The 25,442-nt window shown below is 46.2% G+C and overlaps 3 non-coding genes across 3 annotated transcripts; all 3 read right to left on the bottom strand.

Moving 5' to 3' along the window:
• Positions 1 to 3,335: 3,335 nt before the first annotated feature.
• Positions 3,336 to 3,476, bottom strand: LOC140484000 (U4 spliceosomal RNA). Its single transcript, XR_011962162.1, has one exon. It is a non-coding gene; the product is annotated as a U4 spliceosomal RNA (small nuclear RNA).
• An 11,527-nt stretch (positions 3,477 to 15,003) lies between these two features.
• Positions 15,004 to 15,144, bottom strand: LOC140484002 (U4 spliceosomal RNA). The gene has a single exon (XR_011962164.1). It is a non-coding gene; the product is annotated as a U4 spliceosomal RNA (small nuclear RNA).
• Positions 15,145 to 25,085: 9,941 nt separating this feature from the next.
• On the bottom strand, positions 25,086 to 25,226 carry LOC140484001 (U4 spliceosomal RNA). The gene has a single exon (XR_011962163.1). It is a non-coding gene; the product is annotated as a U4 spliceosomal RNA (small nuclear RNA).
• Positions 25,227 to 25,442: the final 216 nt, after the last annotated feature.

The following is a 25,442-nucleotide window of genomic DNA, read 5'->3' as shown; positions in this document are numbered from 1 at the left end:
CGGAGCGACGCTCCTTCATCAGGTGATAGAATTTACAACAAAAATTTACAGTGTGATGTAACTGAAATTATACATTGAAAAATTGGTTGTCTGTTAAGCCTTTCATCTGTTAGAATATATAATGTACAATATATTTTTTTATTTCAAAAATATACTTTATTGATAAAATACTTTAATGGTCTGTACAGTTGGACATGCCATACATATGTAAACATTCCATTTCTTTGCATACTGAAAACAGAGTAATCATTCCTATTTACAGGTCTGTACGATTACATTTTTAGCTGAGGCGTCAGCAGAGCCCAAATGACTGCGCGGGCCCCCTGTTCTTCTTTAGGCAGACAGATGTTACACGGTGGTCTTTCCCCACCGTGCCTTGGTGGCAGCTGCCCCAAGCTTCAGCGCGTCCCTCAACACGTAGTCCTGGACCTTGGAATGTGCCAGTCTGCAACACTCAGTCGGGGTCAACTCCTTCAGCTGGAAGATCAACAGGTTTCGGACCGCCCAGAGAGCGTCCTTCACCAAGTTGATGATCCTCCAGCCACAGTTGATGTTCGTCTCGGTGTGCGTCCCGGGGAACAGGCTGTAGAGCATGGAGTCCTGCGTCACGGCGCTGCTCGGGACAAACTTCGACAAACACCACTGCATCCCTCTCCAGACTTCTTCTGCGTAGGCACATTCCAGAAGGAGGTGTGTGACAGTCTTGTCACCCCCGCAGCCGCTTCGAGGGCAACGTGCGATGCGACTGAGAGTCCAGGCGTGCATAAAGGATCTCACAGGCAGAGCCCTTCTCATCACCAGCCAAGCCATGTCTTGGTGCTTGTTGGAAAGTTCTGACGATGAGGCATTCTGCCAAATGGCTTTGACAGTCTGCTCAGGGAACCGCTCAAAAGGATCCACCCTCTCCTTTTCCCAAAGGGTCCCAAGGACACTACGTGCTGACCACTTCCTGATGGACATGTGGTCAAAGGTGTTTTTCTTCATAAACTTCTCCACGAAGGACAGGTGATACGGAACGGTCCAACTACTCGGAGCGTTCCGCAGCAGCGAGGCCAGGCCCATCCTTCGCAACACTGGGGACAGGTAGAACCTCAGTACGTAGTGACACTTGGTGTTTGCGTACCAGGGATCCAAGCACAGCTTGATGCAGCCACACACAAAGGTGGCCATCAGGGTGAGGGTGGCATTGGGGGTATTTTTTCCCTCGTTGCCCAGATCTTTGTACAGCGAGTCCCTTCGTACCTGATCCATCTTTGACCTCCATATAAACTGGAAGATGGCCCGGGTGACTGCAATGGCACAGGTTCTGGGAATAGGCCAGACCTATGCCACGTATAACAGCAATGACAGTGCCTCACACCTGATGACCAGGTTTTTTCCCGCGATGCAGAGCGACCGTAGCTTCCATCTGCCCAGTTTCTGCCTCACTTTGCTGATACGCTCCTCCCAAGACTTGGCGCACACCCCCAGCTCCCCCGAACCAAATACCCAGCACCTTCAGATGGTTGGTCCTGACGGTGAAGGGGATGGAGGATTGGTCAGCCCAGTTCCCGAAGAGCATGGCCTCGCTCTTGCCTCGGTTTACCTTGGCCCCCGAGGCCCGTTCGAACTGGTCACATATGCACATGAGTCTGTGCACGGACAGCGGATCCGAGCAGAAAACGGCGACATCATCCATGTACAGGGAGGCCTTAAACTGCAGGACCCCGCTTCCAGGAATAGTCACCCATCTCAGGCTCGCATCCTTCCTGATGGACTCAGCAAATGGCTCTATGCAGCACACAAACAAGGCAGGAGAGAGAGGGCAGCCCTGCCTGACTCCAGATTTGACTGGGAAGCTATCTGATTCCCACCCATTGATTGAGACTGCACTGACAATGTTGGTGTAGAGCAGTCTGATCCAATTGCAGATTCCCTCCCCAAAGCCCATTTTGGAGAGAACATCTCTCATATACCTGTGTGATATCCTGTCAAAGGCTTTCTCCTGGTCCAGGCTGATCAGGCAGGTGTCCAACCCTCTGTCCTGCACGTAGGCGATCGTATCCCTGAGGAGTGCGAGATTCTCAGCAATCTTCCTGCCCGGTACAGCACAGGTTTGGTCAGGGTGAATCACCAACCCCAGAGCAGACCTGACCCGGTTGGCGATTACCTTTGACAGAATTTTGTAATCCGCATTCAACAGTGAGATTGGTCTCCAAATTTTGAGTTCCTCCCTCTCCCCTTCCGCTTGTAGATGAGGGTGATGATGCCTTTCCTCATGGATTCCCTCATGGTACCTGCCCGAAGCATACTGTCATACACCTCCAGCAGGTCCTGGCCAATCAAGTTCCACAGAGCGGAATAGAGCTAGGCCGGTAAGCCGTCGCTTCCGGGAGTTTTATTCTTTTCGAAGGACCCGAGGGCCTTGGTCAGCTCATCCAGAGATAGCGGCTGGTCCAGCCTCTCCCGTGTTCTATCGTCTAAGACCTCCGTGATAGAGAACAGGAACGACTGGGAGGCCGCGCTGTCGTTCGGCTTCGCGTCATACAGACTGGCATCGAAGGATTTACTGATCCTCATGATGTTAGCCTGAGATGACGTTACCGAGCCATCTCCTTCCAGGGGGCCCGCGCAGTCATTTGGGCTCTGCTGATGCCTCAGCTAAAAATGTAATCGTACAGACCTGTAAATAGAAATGATTACTCTATTTTCGGTACGCAAACAAATGGAATGTTTACATATGTATGGCATGTCCAACTGTACAGACCATTAAAGTATTTTGTGAATAAAGTGTATTTTCAAAATAAAAAATATATGTATAATGTATATTCCTGAAGAAGGGCTTATGCCCGAAACGTCGATTCTCCTGCTCCTTGGATGTTGCCTGACCTGCTGCGCTTTTCCAGCAACACATTTTTCCGTAATGTTTATTCAATGTATAATTTCAGTTACATCACACTGCAAAGTTTTGCTATAAATTCTGTGTTAGGATTGAGCCCTCCACTATCACCTGAAGGAGCGTCACTCTGAAAGCTAGTGTGCTTCCTATTAAACCTGATGGACTATAACCTGGTGTTGTGTGATTTTTAACTTTGTACACCCCAGTCCAACACCGGCATCTCCCAATCATGTGTCGAAACACTGTACAGAATAACCCTCCTCTACAATTACAACTTCTCGATAGACGTATTCGTTGACGTGCACTTAGTTTAGCGGGGCTTAACAGGAGAAAAGCAAACAACCCACCAGCGCTTATCATAAACGGATTACCAAGTCGGGCAATTCGTGTGAAAACGAGGCTGGGAAGACCATCTCTGATAATTCTTTGTTTACTCTGTCTTTTAAAATAAGTTCAGTCTCCGCAGAGACTGTCAAAAATTGCCATTGCCGACTATATTTCAAGTCGTCAAAGCGGGGTATTGGGAAAAGTTTTCAATAAGCAATAATCGCGCCTCGGTTAAACCTCATCGGCTACGATACTGCCACTGCGCAAAGCTAGCTTGCGTTTCTCTGCGAGCTGATGTTTAGCACATAGATACAGGTTACAGTTGTGGTGAGTATAAAAGAACTAAATTGATATTCAAGTAAATTAGCATTATCGAGAAAACACATTAGTCTACTGACAATAAATTATATTTTGAGAATACTCTGAGGATAAATTGAAAGAAAGATGTTTTGGCAACGAAACATTGAAATGAGCGCACTGCATTATGGGATATAAATATGCTAATTGTTACCTGATGTTCTGACTTGGATAAAACGACTACTGATCCACTAAGTTAAAAATCACACAACACCAGGTTATATAGTCCAACAGTTGAACACACTAGTTTTTGAAGCGCTGCTTCTTCATCAGGTCGTTTTAAAGTAGGACCGTAAGACACAGAATTTATAGCAAAATTTTACAGTGACACAATGGTACATTGAACAAACCTAGATTGTTAGGTTTTTCATCTTTTAGAATAAATTTACTGGTTTCGCTTCTTTAATATGTAAATCCCAGAACTTCTTTTAAATCATATTCTCAAGATAATTTAAGGTTTTATAACAAGAGATGACATCTCAGCTCAGACAATGCTTTAAAGGTGTGAGGTTAGAGTCTGTCTGTATTCCAACCTTGAGTCAGACTGGTTCTATTTCAAAGTGGAATTTACAAATATAGGGATTGACTGCATTGACTGCTTGCAAGTTCTGCATTTTTTTTGAGCAAAATAGAATGTATCTGCAAATATAATTCTGCAAATACAAATTCACCCTATAAGCGGCACGGTGGCACAGTGGTTAGCACTGCTGCCTCACAGCGCCTGAGACCCGGGTTCAATTCCTGCCTCAGGCGACTGTGTGGAGTTTGTACATTCTCCCCGTGTCTGCGTGGGTTTCCTCCGGGTGCTCCGGTTTCCTCCCACAGTCCAAAGATGTGCAGGTCAGGTGAATGCCATGCTAAATTACCCGTAGTGTTAGGTAAGGGGTAAATGTAGGGGTATGGGTGGGTTCTGCTTCGGCGGGTCAGTGTGGACTTGTTGGGCCGAAGGGCCTGTTTCCATACTGTAATGTAATGTAATCTAATCTAAGCATTCATGCAGGAGAAAGAGCAAAGACATTGCCTACGCCTCCACTTCTTGCCTTTCAACAACCACCAAACCTTAAACTGATCATTGTTCACAGCAAACTGCCCAGCCTTCAGGACAACATCGACTACAACCCTGTCATGACAACCACAGCAAGATGTGTTAGACTATCAACACAGATACCGCCAATATACCATCCACCATGTATGCGGCAGGCACTCATGTGACTCAGCCTACATTGTATATCTCTTTCGCTGCAGGCAAAGATGCCCCTTATGGTGCCGCTTCACAACCACCTGATGAAGAAGCAGCACTTCAAAAGCTAGTGCTTCAAAATGAACCTGTTGGACTATAACCTGGTGTTGTGTGATTTTTAACTCTGTCGACCCCAGGTCAACACCGGCTCCTCTAAATCATTGATCAACAAGTATCAACAAGTATCTCATTACTCTCATGATATGCAATCCAGTATTGGACATGATGCAGTTTTTAACTGTCTGAGTATTATCACGCCATTTCTATGCTACATTTTATCCACAGCAATCAATTAACAACAAACACAGAAAGTGATAGAAAAAACTCAGCCAGTCTGGCAGCATCTGTGAAGAGAAAGCTGAGTTAACATTTCAGGTCCGGTGACCCTTCCGCAGACCCTTCTTAGTTTTTATGAACATTTTATGAACTGGACATACCTAGGCTATTTTCCATATGTTGTAACTGCAACAGAACAGCTTGGCGACAGATACAATTAGTTCTGGAGCACAAATCTTCAGTACTATTGTTAGAGTACTGTCAGGCCCCATAGCCTTTGCAGTAACCAATGCCTTTAACCATTTCTTGATACAGCATAGAGTGAATTGAATTGGCTGAAGGCTGGTATCTATTGCTAGGTAGCTCACAAAGTGACCAAGTTGGATTATCCATTTGGCAGCTCTGGCTGAAACTGCTTGCAAATGTTTCAGCCTTGTCTTTTGATATCTGGGCCCCCGTGATTAAAAATGGGTGAGATTTGTGGAGTTTTCTCAACATGGTTAATTGCCCACAACTATTCATGACTAGACCTGGCAGCTCGGTAAGCTTCTATCTGATCTGTTGGTTGCGGGATGTTTTAGCTCTGTCTCTTTGATGTCGTTTACATTGCTTGTCATTCAACTAGTAATATTCCTGTATTCTTCTTTCCCATTCATTTTGTGGGTGTAGAATGCACTCCAAATGAATCTAGGACTCTGCAAGCATCTCAGGTGTACTGCTTTGTTTCACAGCCATGGTCATTTGTCACTATGAAGATAAAGTGTGAAGAGATTTCCATATAAGGCAATCAGAACGGGGAAGGGGAGTGCGGGTGCAGGAAACTGGGAGGCACTTGTTTCAGTTGATCACAATTCACAATTCCTCAGGGACTATATACGGAAAGTGGAAAATGTTTTGACTTTGGCCACTTCACTTGATTCAGGTGGTACAGAAATGGTGCTGCACCTATGGACCTGCAAGGGAAGGTCTATCCTCTTGTGAGGGAGTATTAGCGTAGGCTGTCCCAGTTTTCACTTCTGAAAATGGGATCAACACATTTGTTGAAAATGTGTGCTGGAAAAGCGCAGCAGGTCAGGCAGCATCCAAGGAACAGGAGAATCGACGTTTCGGGCATAAGCCCTTCTTCAGGAATCCTGAAGAAGGGCTTATGCCCGAAACGTCGATTCTCCTGTTCCTTGGATGCTGCCTGACCTGCTGCGCTTTTCCAGCAGCACATTTTCAGCTCTGATCTCCAGCATCTGCAGTCCTCACTTTCTCCTCAACACATTTGCTTCCTGACTCCCATCATCTCCTTTAAGATTCTCCTCAAAGCCCTGTCACTTTAACAAAGCTTTTGCTCAGCTGACTTTATAATGCCTTTTGCAGCTTAGAATGTTTAAACTTCTCAAAGTTGCAAATGGCATCAGTGGTAATTAATCATTCCTCATTTTTCTTCACTTGTCTGCAACCTTTGACATGGTTGCCCACAACATCACATAGAATATTTCCAAATTCAAGATTGTCAAAATATTTAATTAATACATCATCTAGTCATGGATATTCTGATCAGGTGAAGAGGGGTGAATCTTCTGAGGAAGCCGAGCATCACTGAATGAAACTTCTGGATTTCATGGAATCATAGAATCCCTACAGTGTGGAAATTCACCCAAACCCATTATTCTACATTTACCCCTCACTATTGCACCTAACCTACATAGCCCTGAATACTATTGGCAATTAGTATTGCCAATTCACCTAAACTGCATATCTTTGGATTGTGGGAGGAAACCGGAGCACCCAGAGGAAACCCACATGGACACGAGGGAGAATGAGTAAACTCCACACAGATAAATGCCTGAGGTTGGAATCGAACCCAGGTCCCTGGCGCTGTGAGGCAGCAGTGCTAACCACTGAGCCAGCTTGCCTCTCCACATTTCTATATTGCGGTTTTAATAACTGTGAAGTCGAAGTAGTCTTGGTGTTAAAATCAGAGAAAATCAGAACCATCTACACAGTCCAACCCATTCATTGTTTTTAAGATCGCCAAGATCTTTCAGTGTCATCTAAGTCTATTTTCTACAGATAATTTTCCAAATTGTTCAGCCTTTCTGTTAACTATATTCATTTCAATTCTGATATCAGTCTTGGGTGTCATTTTGACACTTGACTGCAGTGCTTCCATGGAGCTTTTATAGAACTGAGAATGAAAAAGGGTATCAAACAAATCCATGGCAATCATACAATTCATTTCTCCAATTTCTCATTGTAATATCACATCTCACTTGGACCAGATGACTCACAGATTTGGAGCTGATGTACACAACGGTCAGGAAACTGTTCAACCTAGCTTTAATCCAAAACCCAACTAGGATGACACTAGTGTGTACACTGGAGTTGAGACATTTCCCTCCCTTTCTCTCCTTTGCCATTGAAGATGTTTGTTCACTGAAGGTGATGAACTCTTAATGTTTCACTGGATAGTTTTCCCAACAGTGTGTATGGAATTCAAAGAGGGGTTTCACTAATCTCCAACCTGTACGCTCCCTTATGAGTTTCTCCATACTTTTGTGGTCAATTATTTCATATTTAACTGATTATGATAGAGCTGTTTAAAATATTAGTTAGGCCGCAGATGGAATACTCTGTGCAGTTCTGTTGACTGCACGGTAGAAAAGATGTGATTGTAGCAGACGGTGTGCAGAGGAGATTCACCAAGATGTTGATTGATTGATTGATTGTGGTCACATGTACTAAGATACAGTGAAAAGTGGTGTTTGATGTGCAATGATGGGAGATTGTACAATATAAAATGCATTGGAGAGCAGAACTAAGAACAGAATACAATGTTATAGCCACAGAGAGTCATAAAGTCACAGAGCTGTACAGCACAGAAACAGACCCGGAAGTCCAACTCATCCTTGCCGACCAAATATCCTAAGCTAACCTAGTCCCATTTCCCGGCACACAGCACATGTTCCTCTAAACCCTTGCTATTCGTATACCCATCCAGATGCCTTTTAAATGTTGTAATTGTACCAGCCTCCACCACTTCCTCTGGCAGCTTATTACACACACACACACACACCATCCTTTGCGTGTCCCTTAGGTCCTTTTTAAATTTTCCCCCTCTCACCCTAATCCTATGTCCTCTACATCCGGACTCCCCCAACCTAGGGAAAAGAGCTTGTCTACTTACCCTATCCATGCCCCTCATAAGGTCACCCCTCAGCCTCCGATGCTCCAGGGAATACAGCCCCAGCCTGTTCAGCCTCTCCCTTTAGTTCAAATTCTCCAACCCAAGCAACATCCTTGTAAATCTTTTCTGAACCCTTTCAAATTTCACAACATTCTTCTGATAGGAGGGAGACCAGAATTGCATGCAATATCCCAAAAGTGGCCTAATGTCCTGTACAGCCACAACATGACCTTCCAACTCCTATGCTCAATGTTCTGACCAATAAAGGAAAGCATACCAAACATCTTCTTCACTATCCTATCTACCTGCAACTCCACTTTCAATGAACAACGAATCTGTACTCCAAGGTCTCTTTGTTCTGCAACACTCACCAGGACCTTACCATTAAGTACATAAGTCCTGCTCTGATTTGTTTTTCCAAATGCAGCACCTCACGTTTATCTAAGTTAAACTCCATCTGCCACTCCTCAGCCCATTGATCAAGATCATGTTGTTATTTGACGTAATCTTATTCGCTGTCCACTACACCTAATTTTGGTGTCATCTGCAAACTTACTAACTATACCTCTTATGTTCACATTCAAATCATTTATATAAATGATGAAAAGCAGTGGACCCAGCACCAATCCTTGTGGCACACCACTGGTCACAGGCCTCCAATCTGAAAAGCAACTCTCCACCAGCACCATCAGTCTTCTACTTTCAAGTCAGTCTGTATCCAAATGGCTAGTTCACACTTTATTCCATGAGATCTAACCTGACTAACCAGTCTACCATGAGGAACATTGTCAAACACATTACTGAAATACATATAGATGACGTCCACTGCTCTGCCTTCATCAATCCTCGTCATAGAACAGATTGTTTGTGATCATCACTCCCAGGAACTTAATGCACTTAACCATCTCCACCTCAGTATCATTAATACAGACAGGGGCATGTCCTCCACTCCTGAAGCCAAAGAAACCACTCCTGAAGCCATTTTGTTGACATTGACACAAAGATTACACCATGCTCCTAGGCACTCAATCCTATATTATGTCTAGTCATCATTTGAGATCTGATCTACAATGATACTATCATCACTAAACTTGTAAATAGAGTTGGAGTGCAATTTGGGAACAAAGTCTTGAGCATATAAGGACTAAGGTAGAGAGCTGAGTATGCAGCTTTACTGGGCACTGATGTTGGGGATTATGATGGAGAAGATGTTGTCACCTATTCCTACAGATTGTGGTCTTCAGGTCTGAAGGTCGAGGATCCAGTTACAATTGGAAAAGCTGAGACCTAGGGCTTGGAGTTTAGACATGAGTTTATATGGAATTATGATGTTGAAGGTATACTATAGACAATAAGTCGGAACATAATGGAGGTATCCTTGTTATCCAGATTTTCCAGGGTTGCCTGGACTGGAGGGTTTCTGTATGAAGAGAGAGTGGATGGGTGGGGCTTTATTTTCCTTAAAGAAGAGTGGATTTAAGGGAACATGTTTAAGGTGCCCAAATTATGAGTGGCAGAGATAAGAATCAACTTTTCACTTAGGAGAGCAGTCAGTAACCAGAGGGCATAGATTTAAAATAAGGAGCAAAAGATGTAGTGTAAATGCTAGAATTATTTTCACTCAGAGGATGAGGGTATTGGGAGCTCACTGCCTGAAAGGTGGTAGAGCTGAAAACCACTCCAATCATTAAGAAGTATTTAGATGAATACTTGAAACATCTTAACATTACAGGCTACACGTCAAGGATCAGGCCGTAGAGCACGGAGTCCTGCGTCATAGCGCTGCTTGGGACGAACCTCGACAAACACCACTGCATTCCTCTCAAGACTTCTTCTGCATAGGCACATTCCAGAAGGAGGTGTGTGACAGTCTCGTCCCCCCCACAGCCACTTCGAGGGCAGCGTGCGATGCGGCTGAGAGTCCGGGCGTGCATGAAGGACCTCACAGACAGAGCCCTTCTCACCACCAGCCAAGCCATGTCTTGGTGCTTGCTGGAAAGTTCTGGCGATGAGGCATTCTGCCAAATGGCTTTGACAGTCTGCTCAGGGAACCGGTCGATAGGATCCACCCTCTCCTTTTCCCAAAGGGTCTCAAGGACACTACGTGCTGACCATTTCCTGACGGACTTGTGGTCAAAGGTGTTTTTCTTCATAAACTTCTCCACGAAGGACAGGTGATACAGAACGGTCCAACTACTCGGAGCGTTCCGCGGCAGTGAGGCCAGACCCATCCTTCGCAACACCGGGGGACAGGTAGAACCTCAGTATGTAGTGACACTTGGTGTTTGCGTACCGGGGATCCACTTACAGCTTGATGCAGCCACATACAAAGGTGACCATCAGGGTGAGGGTGGCATTGGGTGTATTTTTTCCCCCGTTGCCCAGATCTTTGTACAGCAAGTCCCTTTGGACCCGGTCCATCTTTGACCTCCATATAAATTGGAAGATGGCCCGGGTGACTGCAGTGGCACAGGGTCTGGGAATAGGCCAGACCTGTGCCATGTGTAACAGCAATGACAGTGCCTCACATCTGATGACCAGGTTTTTTCCCGCGATGGGGAGCGACCGTAACTTCCATCTGCCCAGTTTCTGCCTCACTTTGCTGATACGCTCCTCCCAAGACTTGGCGCACGCCCCAGCCCCCCTGAACCAAATACCCAGCATCTTCAGGTGGTCGGTCCTGATGGTGAAGGGGATCGAGGGTTGGTCGGCCCAGTTCCCGAAGAGCATGGCCTCGCTCTTGCCCCTGAGGCCCATTCGAACTGGTTACAGATGCACATGAGTCTGCGCATGGACAGCGGATCCGAGCAGAAAACAGTGACATCATCCACGTGCAGGGAGGCCTAAACCTGCAGGCCCCCGCTGCCAGGAATAGTCCCCTGTCAGGCTCACATCCTTCCTGATGGACTTGGCAAATGGCTCTATGCAGCACACAAACAAGGCAGGAGAGAGAGGGCAGCCCTGCCTGACTCCAGATCTGACTGGGAAGCTACCTGATGCCCACCCATTGATTGAGACTGCACTGACAATGTTGGTGTAGAGCAGTCTGATCCAATTGCAGATTCCCTCCCCAAAGCCCATTTTGGAGAGACCATCTCTCATATACCTGTGTGATATCCTGTCAAAGGCTTTCTCCTGGTCCAGGCTGATCAGGCAGGTGTCCACACCCCTGTCCTGCACGTAGGCGATCATATCCTTGAGGAGTGAGAGACTCTCAGTGATCAGCACAGCACAGGTTTGGTCAGGGTGAATCACCGACCCCAGAACAGACCTGACCCGGCTGGCGATTACCTTTGACAGAATTTTGTAATCCGCATTCAACAGTGAGATTGGTCTCCAAATTTTGAGTTCCTCCCTCTCCCCCTTCTACTTGTAGATGAGGGTGATGAGGCCTTTCCTCATGGATTCACTCATGGTAACTGCCCGAAGCATACTGTCATACACCTCCAGCAGGTCCTGGCCAATCAAGTCCCACAGAACAGAATAGAGCTCGACCGGTAAGCCGTCCCTTCCGGGAGTTCTTTCGAAGGACTCAAGGGCCTTGGTCAGCTCATCCAAATATAGCAGCTGGTCCCGTCTCTCCCGTGTTCTATCGTCTAAGACCTCTGTGATAGAGAACAGGAACAACTGGGAGGCCGCACTGTTGGTCGGCTTTGCGTCGTACAGACTAGCATAGAAGGATTTGCTCATCCTCATGATGTCAGCCTGAGATGACGTTATCGAGCCATCTTCTTCCTTCAGGCTGCTGAGCACGGAGCTCTCTTTGTGCACCTTCTGGAAGAAGAAATGTGAGCACGTCTCGTCCTGCTCCCTCGAGCCGTCCCTGGACCGGAAGATTATCTTGGAGGCCTCCGAGGCAAAGAGCGAGGCTTGCTGGCCCTTCACCTCCTTGAGGTCCTCCGTGACATTGACCCCCATCGTCTGCAGCAGGAGCAGGTTCTGCATACTTTCCTGGAGCTGGGACAGTTTCCCCCGCCTCTCTCTCGCCTCCTGAACATCTTTGAGGATGAAGAAACTCTTGATGTTCCCTTTTACTGTTTCCCACCAGTCCACTGGGGACTCAAAGAAGGACTTCACAGTTCTCCAACCTGCATAGTCCCTCTTGAGCTCCTCAATGTTTTCCGGGGTCAACAGCTTTGTGTTCAACTTCCACGTTCCCTTGCCTGCCCGCTGCTCGTCCTGTAGGTGACAGTCGGCCAACAGGAGGCAGTGGTCAGAGAAGAACACCGGCTTGACGTCGGTGGATCTGACCGAGAGCGTTTGGGACACAAACAGGTAATCTAACCATGAGTGGATAGACCCATATGCCCGTGACCAGGTGTATCTACACTGCTCTGTCTGCAGGGGTGCTGAAGACGTCGTGCAGCTTGGCATCTCTTACCGTGTCCATCAGGGCTCAGGACGTGGCGTCCAGTTTACTGTTCCCCCCACCACCGCCAGATTGTCCATTTGAATCAGTGATACAGTTGAAGTCTCTGGCCAGAATGACCGGCCTGGACATAGCCAGCAACAGTGGAAGCTGCTGCAGGACGGCCAACCGTTCACTCTTACCCACTGGGGCGTCCACATTAATCAGTCTCAGGGGAGCATTCCTGTACATGACGTCGGCGACAAGGAGGCGCCCACCCACCACCTCCTTAACCTCGGAGATGGTGAAGTTGCCTCCCCGCAACAGGATACCCAGGCCGGAGGCACAGCTATTGTTGCCCCCCCCCAACCAAACTGACAGCCCATGGGCCCACAAGCTCGACCATCTCCTGCAGCTGCTGAGGTGTGGTATCCCACACTCCTGCAGAAACAGGATGTCGGCTTTAACATTGGCCAGGAAGGCCATCGTAGAAACACATCACGTAGCCGATTTGATGCTACACACATTGATGCTAGCAATTTTTAACCCCATTTTAACAGTTTACGAGGTTAACAGTGTCCATTTGCTGCTGGTCTTGCCCCTCTGGAGTAGCTGTGTGCATCCCCGTGGTGATGGCAAACTGCTGGACCCTCCCAGGGCTGAGGTAGTTGTCCGGCTCCACACTGGAGCCATTTCCCCGCTCTGGTGTCTTCAGATCGGGCCCAGGGTCCGCACAGTCCAGTTCTCCATCTGATAGCAGGGCTGTCACAGGACATTTCAAGTGCAAGTGCATTTCAACAGTTTGACATCTATCTTTTGAAAATAACTCAGTAAATCCAAACATGTTCCAGGTGATCAGAAACGTGAAATGCAGTCACAAATATCAATATGCTAATAACACCCGTGATGTCTCACAAAGTGGAGCGATCCACTATTTGCAATGAACATTGGTTGGAGCTTCGCTGACGATCGCTTAGAAACATGAGTGAGTGTATAATGAGTATAGTAGAGGCCTGAGTATGCATCCTTACTGGACGCCGGTATTGAGGATTACGGCGTAGAAGGTATTGTCACCTATTCTTACTGATTATGGTCTATAGATCCGAAAGGTGTGGATTCATTTACAGATGGGGGAGGTGAGATTCAGGTCTCAGAGTTTAGAGATGTGTTTGTTTGGAATTATGATGTTGAAGGCGGAACTGTAGTCAGTAAGTAGGAATCTGACAAAGATGTCCTTGTTATTCAGATTTTTCGGGGTTGCCTGGACTGAAGGGTTTCTGTATGAAGAGAGAGTGGATGGCAGGGAATTTATCATAAAGATGGGAGACAGAGATAAGAAACAACTTTTTACTTAGGAGAGCAGTCAGTAGCCAGAGAGAGTGTAAATGCTAGAATTATTTTCACTCAGAGGATGAGGGTATTGGGAGCTCACTGCCTGAAAGGTGGTAGAGCTGAGAACCACTCCAATCATTAAGAAGTATTTAGATGAATACTTGAAACATCTTAACATTACAGGCTACACGTCAAGTAAGATTTGATGGTGGGAAAAAAAAATCACCTAGATGGCAGTGAGTATTTGGATTGCCTAAAAGAATAAAGCAAAGAACTGTAGATGCTGGAAGTCTGAAATAAAGACAGAAAATGCTGGAGAAACTCAACAGATCTGGTAGCATTTGTGGAGACAAACAGATTTAATGTTTCAAGTCAAAAGACCCTTTGTCAGAACGGAAAGCAGCTGGGAAAGGGTAACAATGATGCAGAGGACAGTGGTAAGGGAGTGAATAGAATTTAGTGGTGCCGAGGGAGGGAGAGAGAAAGAGAGGTAACACAAAGACTGGTAATAACAACTAACAAGAATTGTGAATGCTTGGAAATGTGTTGGTTGTGGGAAAAGATGGACATGTTCTAGAATTGTTAAAGTCAATGTTGACTCTTGAAGGCTGTAACATGTGTGGACAGAGGATGAGGTGTTGCTGCCCCAGCTTGCATTGAGATTTGCTGTAACACCGCAGGAGGCCTTAGACAGAAATGGAAACAAGGAGTGTGTTGAGGTTATTAGAGTGGGAAAGGCAGAAACTCTCAAGACATGTATTAGGTTTTGAGATAAACACTTGAAAGTATATAAACAAAAAAAACTACAAATGTTGGAAATCAAAAACTGCTGGAAAAACGCAGCAGGCAGACCTGGGAGTCTGAAGAATGGAATGGAAACGTTAACTCTGCTTTATCTCCACTTGAACTTAGTTAAAAATCACACAAAACCAGGTTTATTTGGAAGCACTGGCTTTTGAGGCAAGTTCCAGCAAAAGAGGCACAGCCTCAAAAGCTGGCACTTCCAAATAACCCTGTTGGATTATAACAGTATAATAGCAAGATCAATCTGTTTTTAAACATAATACCAGTCTCCGCAGAGACTATCAAAAATTGCCATTGCCGACTATATTTCAAGTCGTCATAGCGGGGTATTGGGAAAAGTTTTCAATAAGCAATAATCGCGCCTCGGTTAAACCTCATCGGCTACGATACTGCCACTGCGCAAAGCTAACGACAACTCTCTGCCGAATGATCGTCCATCAGACCAATACCATTTCAAGTTGTGGTAAATTACTTTAATCCCTTTCTGAATACGGTTATATTTTCATCTGCAAGTGCGCTTCGAAAATCTGACGTCCATCTGTTGAATTTAACTCAGTAAACCCAACATGTTCCAGGTGATCAGAAACTTGAAGTGCAGTTACAAATATTAATATGCTAATAAGACCCGTGACATCACGTGAAGTGGAGCGATCCGCTCTTTGTAATGAACATTGGGCGGAGCTTCGCTGACGATGGCTTAGAAACGTGAGTGTACAATAAGTATAGTAGAGGCCTGAGTATGCACCCTTACTGGGCACCGGTATTGAGATTTATGTTGGAGAAGGTATTGTCATCTATTCTTACTGTTTGTGGTCTATAGATCCGAAAGTTGTGGATTCATTTAGGGTTGGGGGAGCCGACATCCAGGTCCCAAAGTTTAGAGATGAGTTTGTTTGGAATTATTATGTTGATTAGATTAGATTACTTACAGTGTGGAAACAGGCTCTTCGGCCCAACAAGTCCACACCGACCCACTGAAGCGCAACCCACCCAGCCCCATTCCCCTACATTTATCCCTTCACCTAACACTACAGGCAATTTAGCATGGCCAATTCACCTAACCTGCACATTTTTGGATTGTGGGAGGAAACCGGAGCACCCGGAGGAAACCCACGCAGACACGGGGAGAATGTGCAAACTCCACACAGTGGCGGAACTGTAGCCAGTAGATAGGAGCCTAATGGAGATTTTCCGGGGTTGCCCGGTCTGGAGGGTTTCTGTGTGAAGAGAGAGTGGATGGGGCGGGGGGACATAAAATAAAGATGGGGGCAGAGATAAGAAACAACTTTTCACTTAGGAGAGCAGTCAGTAACCAGAGGGCATAAATTTGAAATAAGGAGCAAAAGATGTAGTGAGAATGCTAGAATTATTTTCATTCAGAGGATGAGGGTATTGGGAGCTCACTGCCTGAAAGGTGGTAGAGCTGAGAACCACTCCAATCTTTACGAAGTATTTAGATAGTTAAAAATCACACAATACCAGGTTATAGTCCAACACATTTAATTGGAAGCACACTAACTTTCGGAGCGACCCTCCTTCATAGAACATAGAACAATACAGCACAGAACAGGCCCTTCGGCCCACGATGTTATGCCGAACTTCTATCCTAGATTAAGCACCCATCCATGTACCTATCCAAATGCCGCTTAAAGGTCGCCAATGAATCTGACTCTACCACTCCCACGGGCAGCGCATTCCATGCCCCCACCACTCTCTGGGTAAAGAACCCACCCCTGACATCTCCCCTATACCTTCCACCCTTCACCTTAAATTTATGTCCCCTTGTAACACTCTGTTGTACCCGGGGAAAAAGTTTCTGACTGTCTACTCTATCTATTCCTCTGATCATCTTATAAACCTCTATCAAGTCACCCCTCATCCTTCGCCGTTCCAACGAGAAAAGGCCGAGAACTCTCAACCTATCCTCGTATGACCTACTCTCCATTCCAGGCAACATCCTGGTAAATCTTCTCTGCACCCTCTCCAAAGCTTCCACATCTTTCCACAATCACCTGATGAAGGAGCGTCGCTCCGAAAGCTAGTGTGCTTCCAATTAAACCTGTTGGATTATAACCTGGTGTTGTGTGATTTTTAACTTTGTACACCCCAGTCCAACACTGACATCTCTGAAGTATTTAGACGAATACTTGAAGCATCTTAACACTACAGGCTACATGTCAAGTAAGATTTGAAGGCAGAAAAATAAAATCACCTAGATGGCAGTGAATATCTGGAGTGCCTAAAAGAATAAAGAACTGCAGATGCTGGAAGTCTGAAACAAAGACAGAAAGTGCTAGAGAAACTCAACAGGTGTGGCAGGATTTGTGGAGAGAGAAATTGCAAAGGTTTAATGTTTCAAGTCAAAAGATCATTTTGTCAGAATGAAAAGCAGCTGGGAAATGGGTAGCAATGATGCTGATGACAGTGGTAAGGGAGTAAATAGAATTTAGTGGTTCCAAGGGAGGGAGAGAGAAAGGGAACTTCAAACCAGCATCTACAGAAAAACAACACATACGGACCAAATAATTAACTACAGAAGCAATCACCCCAACACCCACAAATGAAGCTGCATCAGAGCATTATTTCAACAAGCCAACACACACTGCAGCACAGGGGAACTATGCAGAGCAGAGAAAAATCACCTGTACCATGTAATCAAAAAGAATGGATACCCAATGAACACAGTCTGCCGATTTCTCAGCAATAGACCCCAACAAGCAGACAAAACACGTTCAGAAACCCTGGCCACTTTCCCCTACATCAAAGACTGCCAGCTACTCAGACCCCTTGGCATCATGGTAGCCCACAAACCCACCAACACACTACAACAGCAGCTAATGAACTTGAAAGACCCTATACAGACAACGAGCAAAACAAATGTAATTTACAAAGTACCATGCAAGGACTGTAACAAACACTATATTGGACAAACAGGCAGAAAACTAGCCACCAGGATATATGAACATCAATGAGCGACAAAAAGACATGACCCTCTCTCACTAGTATCCTCACATGCGGATGAGGAAGGACGCCACTCCAATTGGGACAACACATCCATCCTAGGACAAGCCAAACAAAGACACACATGAGAATTCCTAGAAGCATGGTATTCCAACCAGAACTCCATCAACAACCACATTGAGTTAGACCCCATTTACCACCCTCCGAGAAAAGGAACAGGAAGTGACTTCACCACAGGAAATAACATCACCACAGGAAATTACATCACCAATCCAAAGAAACCCAAACATATAAATAGCAGGAATTTTCAACATTGCTTCGCCTGAGGCCCACTGAAAATGTTACCTAGTAAGGTAACGAAACGTCTGGAAATGAACCTCCAGCTCAGTGAGCAAACCTACATTCAAAACCTCAATCTGAGCTACAAATCTTCTCAAAATTCGCTAAGACAAAGAGAGGCAACACAAAGACTGATGATAACAGCTAACAAGAATTGTGAATGTTTGAAAATGTTTTGGATGCAGGAAAAGATATTCATGTTCTGGAATTGTTAAAGTCAATGTTGACTCTTGAAGGCTGTAACATGTGTGGACAGAGGATGAGGTGTTGCTGCCCCAGCTTGCATTGAGATTTGCTGTAACACCGCAGGACGCCTGAGACAGAAATGGAAACAAGGAGGTGTATTGAGGTTATTAGAGTGGGAAAGGCAGAAACTCTCAAGACATTTATTACGTTTTGAGATAAACACTTTAAAGTATATAAACAAAAAAACTACAAATGTTGGAAATCAAAAACCGCTGGAAAAACGCAGCAGGCAGGCCTGGGAGTCTGCAGAAGGGTCACTGGAATGGAAATGTTAACTCTGTTTTCTCTCCACTTGAACCTCGTTAAAAATCACACAAAACCAGGTTAAAGTAAACAGATTTATTTGGAAGCAGTAGCTTTTGAGGCACTGCCTCTTCATCAGGTTCCAGCAGAAGAGGCAGTGCCTCAAAAGCTGATGCTTCCAACTAAACCGAAGATCTAAAAACTGAATACAGGCTGTCGTCAGGAGCAACCATTTAATACATGCTCTTACTAACAACAAAATGGCTTCTTAATGCAAGTAACGTAAAGTAACATAACAAAATGGTTCCTAGGCTGCAAATTAACAATTCTGTTTAAAATGGCACCTAACTCTGCTGAAAGCTGCATTTCCGAACTAATTGAAATAGATTAGCAAACAATGTCTTCTTCATAGTAAGAATTAACTGAGCAAGATATGACATTATTAAAGTATTCTAACTGGCCTTGAAATTCAGATGGCAAGAGACAAAAACGTGCAAACAAGTCAGTTCACAGGAAATATCATTGGTTCAATTTTATGTCTATTTGTTATTTACTTCATTTTATGGGATTAAGGCTGTACTGTTTGTTAAGAGACCGATAAAAATTGTCTGTGTTTAAGTTAATTGCACAGTTTATATAGAGTACACCAGAGGTGCTTACCCCTGAGTTGCTGGATAACCTAAGCCTGTGAATAACATGTGAAATCTTGCTGAACCAGACTGAACTGCTAGTGTTTATTTGACTGATCGCGGAACTGAGAGACCACTCCTGGCGTTCAAGATCGTCAAAACCTGTTGGACTATAACCTGTTATTGTGTGATCTTTTTACCTTTGTCCAGTCCAGCTCAGCCCAACATTAGCACCTCCAAATCATCACTAGAAACCACATAGCATACAAGGCAACAGGCCTACACCTACACAAACGGTCTTGCTTAATGCTCTGTTCACTCCAGCAGTGGAGCACATTGACCCAGAACCACAGAGCAAGCAGTAATATTTCCTCAGCTTTTAAACATAGTCTCTGCAGAGGCTGAGTTTATCAAAAATTGGCATTACCAATTACATTTCAAGTTGGCATAGCAGGGCATTGGGAAAACTTTTTTTAATTTCAAAAATATACTTTATTCATAAAATATTTTGATGGTCTGTACAGTTGGTCATGCCATACATACAAATTCTTTGTGTACAGAGAACAGAATTTATTATTTGTATATACAGGTCTGTACATTTATCAATCACATATCCATATATTTAGCTGAGGTGTCAGCAGAGCCCAAATGACTGCGTGGACCCCCTGTTCTTCTTAGGCAGGCAGATGTTACACGGTGGTCTTTCCCCACCGCGCCTTGGTGGCAGCTGCCCCAAGCTTCAGCGCGTCCCTCAAAACGTAGTCCTGGACCTTGGAATGTGCCAGTTTGCAACACGCAGTCGGGGTCAACTCCTTCAGCTGGAAGATCAACAGGTTTCGGACCGCCCAGAGAGCGTCCTTCACCGAGTTGATGATCCTCCGGGCACAGTTGATGTTCGTCTCGGTGTGCGTCCTGGGGATCAGGCCGTAGAGCACGGAGTCCCGCGTCATAGCGCTGCTTGGGACGAACCTCGACAAACACCACTGCATTCCTCTCAAGACTTCTTCTGCGTAGGCACATTCCAGAAGGAGGTGTGTGACAGTCTCGTCCCCCCCGTAGCCGCTTCGAGGGCAGCATGCGGTGCGGCTGAGAGTCCGGGCGTGCATGAAGGACCTCACAGACAGAGCCCTTCTCACCACCAGCCAAGCCATGTCTTGGTGCTTGTTGGAAAGTTCTGGCGATGAGGCATTCTGCCAAATGGCTTTGACAGTCTGCTCAGGGAACCGGTCGATAGGATCTACCCTCTCCTTTTCCCAAAGGGTCTCAAGGACACTACGTGCTGACCATTTCCTGACGGACTTGTGGTCAAAGGTGTTTTTCTTCATAAACTTCTCCATGAAGGACAGGTGATACAGAACGGTCCAACTACTCGGAGCGTTCCGCGGCAGTGAGGCCAGGCCCATCCTTCGCAACACCGGGGGACAGGTAGAACCTCAGTATGTAATGACACTTGGTGTTTGCGTACCGGGGATCCACTTACAGCTTGATGCAGCCACATACAAAGGTGACCATCAGGGTGAGGGTGGCATTGGGTGTATTTTTTCCCCCGTTGCCCAGATCTTTGTACAGCAAGTCCCTTTGGACCCGGTCCATCTTTGACCTCCATATAAATTGGAAGATGGCCCGGGTGACTGCAGTGGCACAGGGTCTGGGAATAGGCCAGACCTGTGCCATGTGTAACAGCAATGACAGTGCCTCACATCTGATGACCAGGTTTTTTCCCGCGATGGGGAGCGACCGTAACTTCCATCTGCCCAGTTTCTGCCTCACTTTGCTGATACGCTCCTCCCAAGACTTGGCGCACGCCCCAGCCCCCCTGAACCAAATACCCAGCATCTTCAGGTGGTCGGTCCTGATGGTGAAGGGGATCGAGGGTTGGTCGGCCCAGTTCCCGAAGAGCATGGCCTCGCTCTTGCCCCTGAGGCCCATTCGAACTGGTCACAGATGCACATGAGTCTGCGCATGGACAGCGGATCCGAGCAGAAAACAGTGACATCATCCATGTGCAGGGAGGCCTAAACCTGCAGGCCCCCGCTGCCAGGAATAGTCCCCTGTCAGGCTCACATCCTTCCTGATGGACTTGGCAAATGGCTCTATGCAGCACACAAACAAGGCAGGAGAGAGAGGGCAGCCCTGCCTGACTCCAGATCTGACTGGGAAGCTACCTGATGCCCACCCATTGATTGAGACTGCACTGACAATGTTGGTGTAGAGCAGTCTGATCCAATTGCAGATTCCCTCCCCAAAGCCCATTTTGGAGAGAACATCTCTCATATACCTGTGTGATATCCTGTCAAAGGCTTTCTCCTGGTCCAGGCTGATCAGGCAGGTGTCCACCCCCCTGTCCTGCACGTAGGCGATCATATCCTTGAGGAGTGAGAGACTCTCAGTGATCAGCACAGCACAGGTTTGGTCAGGGTGAATCACCGACCCCAGAACAGACCTGACCCGGCTGGCGATTACCTTTGACAGAATTTTGTAATCCGCATTCAACAGTGAGATTGGTCTCCAAATTTTGAGTTCCTCCCTCTCCCCCTTCCACTTGTAGATGAGGGTGATGAGGCCTTTCCTCATGGATTCACTCATGGTAACTGCCTGAAGCATACTGTCATACACCTCCAGCAGGTCCTGGCCAATCAAGTCCCACAGAACAGAATAGAGCTCGACCGGTAAGCCGTCCCTTCCGGGAGTTCTTTCGAAGGACTCAAGGGCCTTGGTCAGCTCATCCAAATATAGCAGCTGGTCCCGTCTCTCCCGTGTTCTATCGTCTAAGACCTCTGTGATAGGGAACAGGAACGACTGGGAGGCCGCACTGTTGGTCGGCTTTGCGTCGTACAGACTAGCATAGAAGGATTTGCTGATCCTCATGATGTCAGCCTGAGATGACGTTATCGAGCCATCTTCTTCCTTCAGGCTGCTGAGCACGGAGCTCTCTTTGTGCACCTTCTGGAAGAAGAAATGTGAGCACGTCTCGTCCTGCTCCCTCGAGCCGTCCCTGGACCGGAAGATTATCTAGGAGGCCTCCGAGACAAAGAGCGAGGCTTGCTGGCCCTTCACCTCCTTGAGGTCCTCCGTGACATTGACCCCCATCGTCTGCAGCAGGAGCAGGTTCTGCATACTTTCCTGGAGCTGGGACAGTTTTCCCCGCCTCCTGAACACCTTTGAGGATGAAGAAACTCTTGATGTTCCCTTTTACTGTTTCCCACCAGTCCACTGGGGACTCAAAGAAGGACTTCACAGTTCTCCAACCTGCATAGTCCCTCTTGAGCTCCTCAATGTTTTCCGGGGTCAACAGCTTTGTGTTCAACTTCCACGTTCCCTTGCCTGCCCGCTGCTCGTCCTGTAGGTGACAGTCGGCCAACAGGAGGCAGTGGTCAGAGAAGAACACCGGCTTGACGTCGGTGGATCTGACCGAGAGCGTTTGGGACACAAACAGGTAATCTAACCATGAGTGGATAGACCCATATGCCCGTGACCAGGTGTATCTACACTGCTCTGTCTGCAGGGGTGCTGAAGACGTCGTGCAGCTTGGCATCTCTTACCGTGTCCATCAGGGCTCAGGACGTGGCGTCCAGTTTACTGTTCCCCCCACCACCGCCAGATTGTCCATTTGAATCAGTGATACAGTTGAAGTCTCTGGCCAGAATGACCGGCCTGGACATAGCCAGCAACAGTGGAAGCTGCTGCAGGACGGCCAACCGTTCACTCTTACCCACTGGGGCGTCCACATTAATCAGTCTCAGGGGAGCATTCCTGTACATGACGTCGGCGACAAGGAGGCGCCCACCCACCACCTCCTTAACCTCGGAGATGGTGAAGTTGCCTCCCCGCAACAGGATACCCAGGCCGGAGGCACAGCTATTGTTGCCCCCCCCCAACCAAACTGACAGCCCATGGGCCCACAAGCTCGACCATCTCCTGCAGCTGCTGAGGTGTGGTATCCCACACTCCTGCAGAAACAGGATGTCGGCTTTAACATTGGCCAGGAAGGCCATCGTAGAAACACATCACGTAGCCGATTTGATGCTACGCACATCATTGATGCTAGCAATTTTTAACCCCATTTTAACAGTTTACGAGGTTAACAGTGTCCATTTGCTGCTGGTCTTGCCCCTCTGGGGTAGTTGTGTGCATCCCCGTGGTGATGGCAAACTGCTGGACCCTCCCAGGGCTGAGGTAGTTGTCCGGCTCCACACTGGAGCCATTTCCCCGCTCTGGTGTCTTCAGATCGGGCCCAGGGTCCGCACAGTCCAGTTCTCCATCTGATAGCAGGGCTGTCACAGGACATTTCAAGTGCAAGTGCATTTCAACAGTTTGACATCTATCTTTTGAAAATAACTCAGTAAATCCAAACATGTTCCAGGTGATCAGAAACGTGAAATGCAGTCACAAATATCAATATGCTAATAACACCCGTGATGTCTCACAAAGTGGAGCGATCCACTATTTGCAATGAACATTGGTTGGAGCTTCGCTGACGATCGCTTAGAAACATGAGTGAGTGTATAATGAGTATAGTAGAGGCCTGAGTATGCATCCTTACTGGACGCCGGTATTGAGGATTACGGCGTAGAAGGTATTGTCACCTATTCTTACTGATTATGGTCTATAGATCCGAAAGGTGTGGATTCATTTACAGATGGGGGAGGTGAGATTCAGGTCTCAGAGTTTAGAGATGTGTTTGTTTGGAATTATGATGTTGAAGGCGGAACTGTAGTCAGTAAGTAGGAATCTGACAAAGATGTCCTTGTTATTCAGATTTTTCGGGGTTGCCTGGGCTGAAGGGTTTCTGTATGAAGAGAGAGTGGATGGCAGGGAATTTATCATAAAGATGGGAGACAGAGATAAGAAACAACTTTTTACTTAGGAGAGCAGTCAGTAGCCAGAGAGAGTGTAAATGCTAGAATTATTTTCACTCAGAGGATGAGGGTATTGGGAGCTCACTGCCTGAAAGGTGGTAGAGCTGAGAACCACTCCAATCATTAAGAAGTATTTAGATGAATACTTGAAACATCTTAACATTACAGGCTACACGTCAAGTAAGATTTGATGGTGGGAAAAAAAAATCACCTAGATGGCAGTGAGTATTTGGATTGCCTAAAAGAATAAAGCAAAGAACTGCAAATGCTGGAAGTCTGAAACAAAGACAGAAAATGCTGGAGAAACTCAACAGATCTGGTAGCATTTGTGGAGACAAACAGATTTAATGTTTCAAGTCAAAAGACCCTTTGTCAGAACGGAAAGCAGCTGGGAAAGGGTAACAATGATGCAGAGGACAGTGGTAAGGGAGTGAATAGAATTTAGTGGTGCCGAGGGAGGGAGAGAGAAAGAGAGGTAACACAAAGACTTGTAATAACAACTAACAAGAATTGTGAATGCTTGGAAATGTGTTGGTTGTGGGAAAAGATGGACATGTTCTAGAATTGTTAAAGTCAATGTTGACTCTTGAAGGCTGTAACATGTGTGGACAGAGGATGAGGTGTTGCTGCCCCAGCTTGCATTGAGATTTGCTGTAACACTGCAGGAGGCCTTAGACAGAAATGGAAACAAGGAGGTGTGTTGAGGTTATTAGAGTGGGAAAGGCAGAAACTCTCAAGACATCTATTAGGTTTTGAGATAAACACTTGAAAGTATATAAACAAAAAAATGTTGGAAATCAAAAACTGCTGGAAAAACGCAGCAGGCAGGCCTGGGAGTCTGAAGAATGGAATGGAAATGTTAACTCTGCTTTATCTCTACTTGAACTTAGTTAAAAATCACACAAAACCAGGTTTATTTGGAAGCACTGGCTTTTGAGGCAAGTTCCAGCAAAAGAGGCAGAGCCTCAAAAGCTGGCACTTCCAAATAACCCTGTTGGATTAAAACAGTATAATCGACACAGGCAGACTAGTATAATAGCAAGATCAATCTGTTTTTAAACATAATACCAGTCTCCGCAGAGACTATCAAAAATTGCCATTGCCGACTATATTTCAAGTCGTCATAGCGGGGTATTGGGAAAAGTTTTCAATAAGCAATAATCGCGCCTCGGTTAAACCTCATCGGCTACGATACTGCCACTGCGCAAAGCTAACGACAACGCTCTGCCGAATGATCGTCCATCAGACCAATACCATTTCCAGTTGTGGTGAGATACTTTGCTCCCCATCCAAATGCCATTAAAGTTTCAACTGCATGTGGGTTTAAACAATCTGACGTCCATCTGTTGAAAATACATCAGTAATTCCACACATCTACCAGGTGTTCATAAACGAGAAATGCAGTCGGAAATATCAATATGCTAATAA

Source organism: Chiloscyllium punctatum, chromosome 12 (assembly GCF_047496795.1).
Source record: "Chiloscyllium punctatum isolate Juve2018m chromosome 12, sChiPun1.3, whole genome shotgun sequence".
Lineage (NCBI taxonomy): Eukaryota > Metazoa > Chordata > Chondrichthyes > Orectolobiformes > Hemiscylliidae > Chiloscyllium > Chiloscyllium punctatum.
Note: the sequence above shows the minus strand (reverse complement) of the source record. Positions and strands in the feature narration are given on the sequence as shown.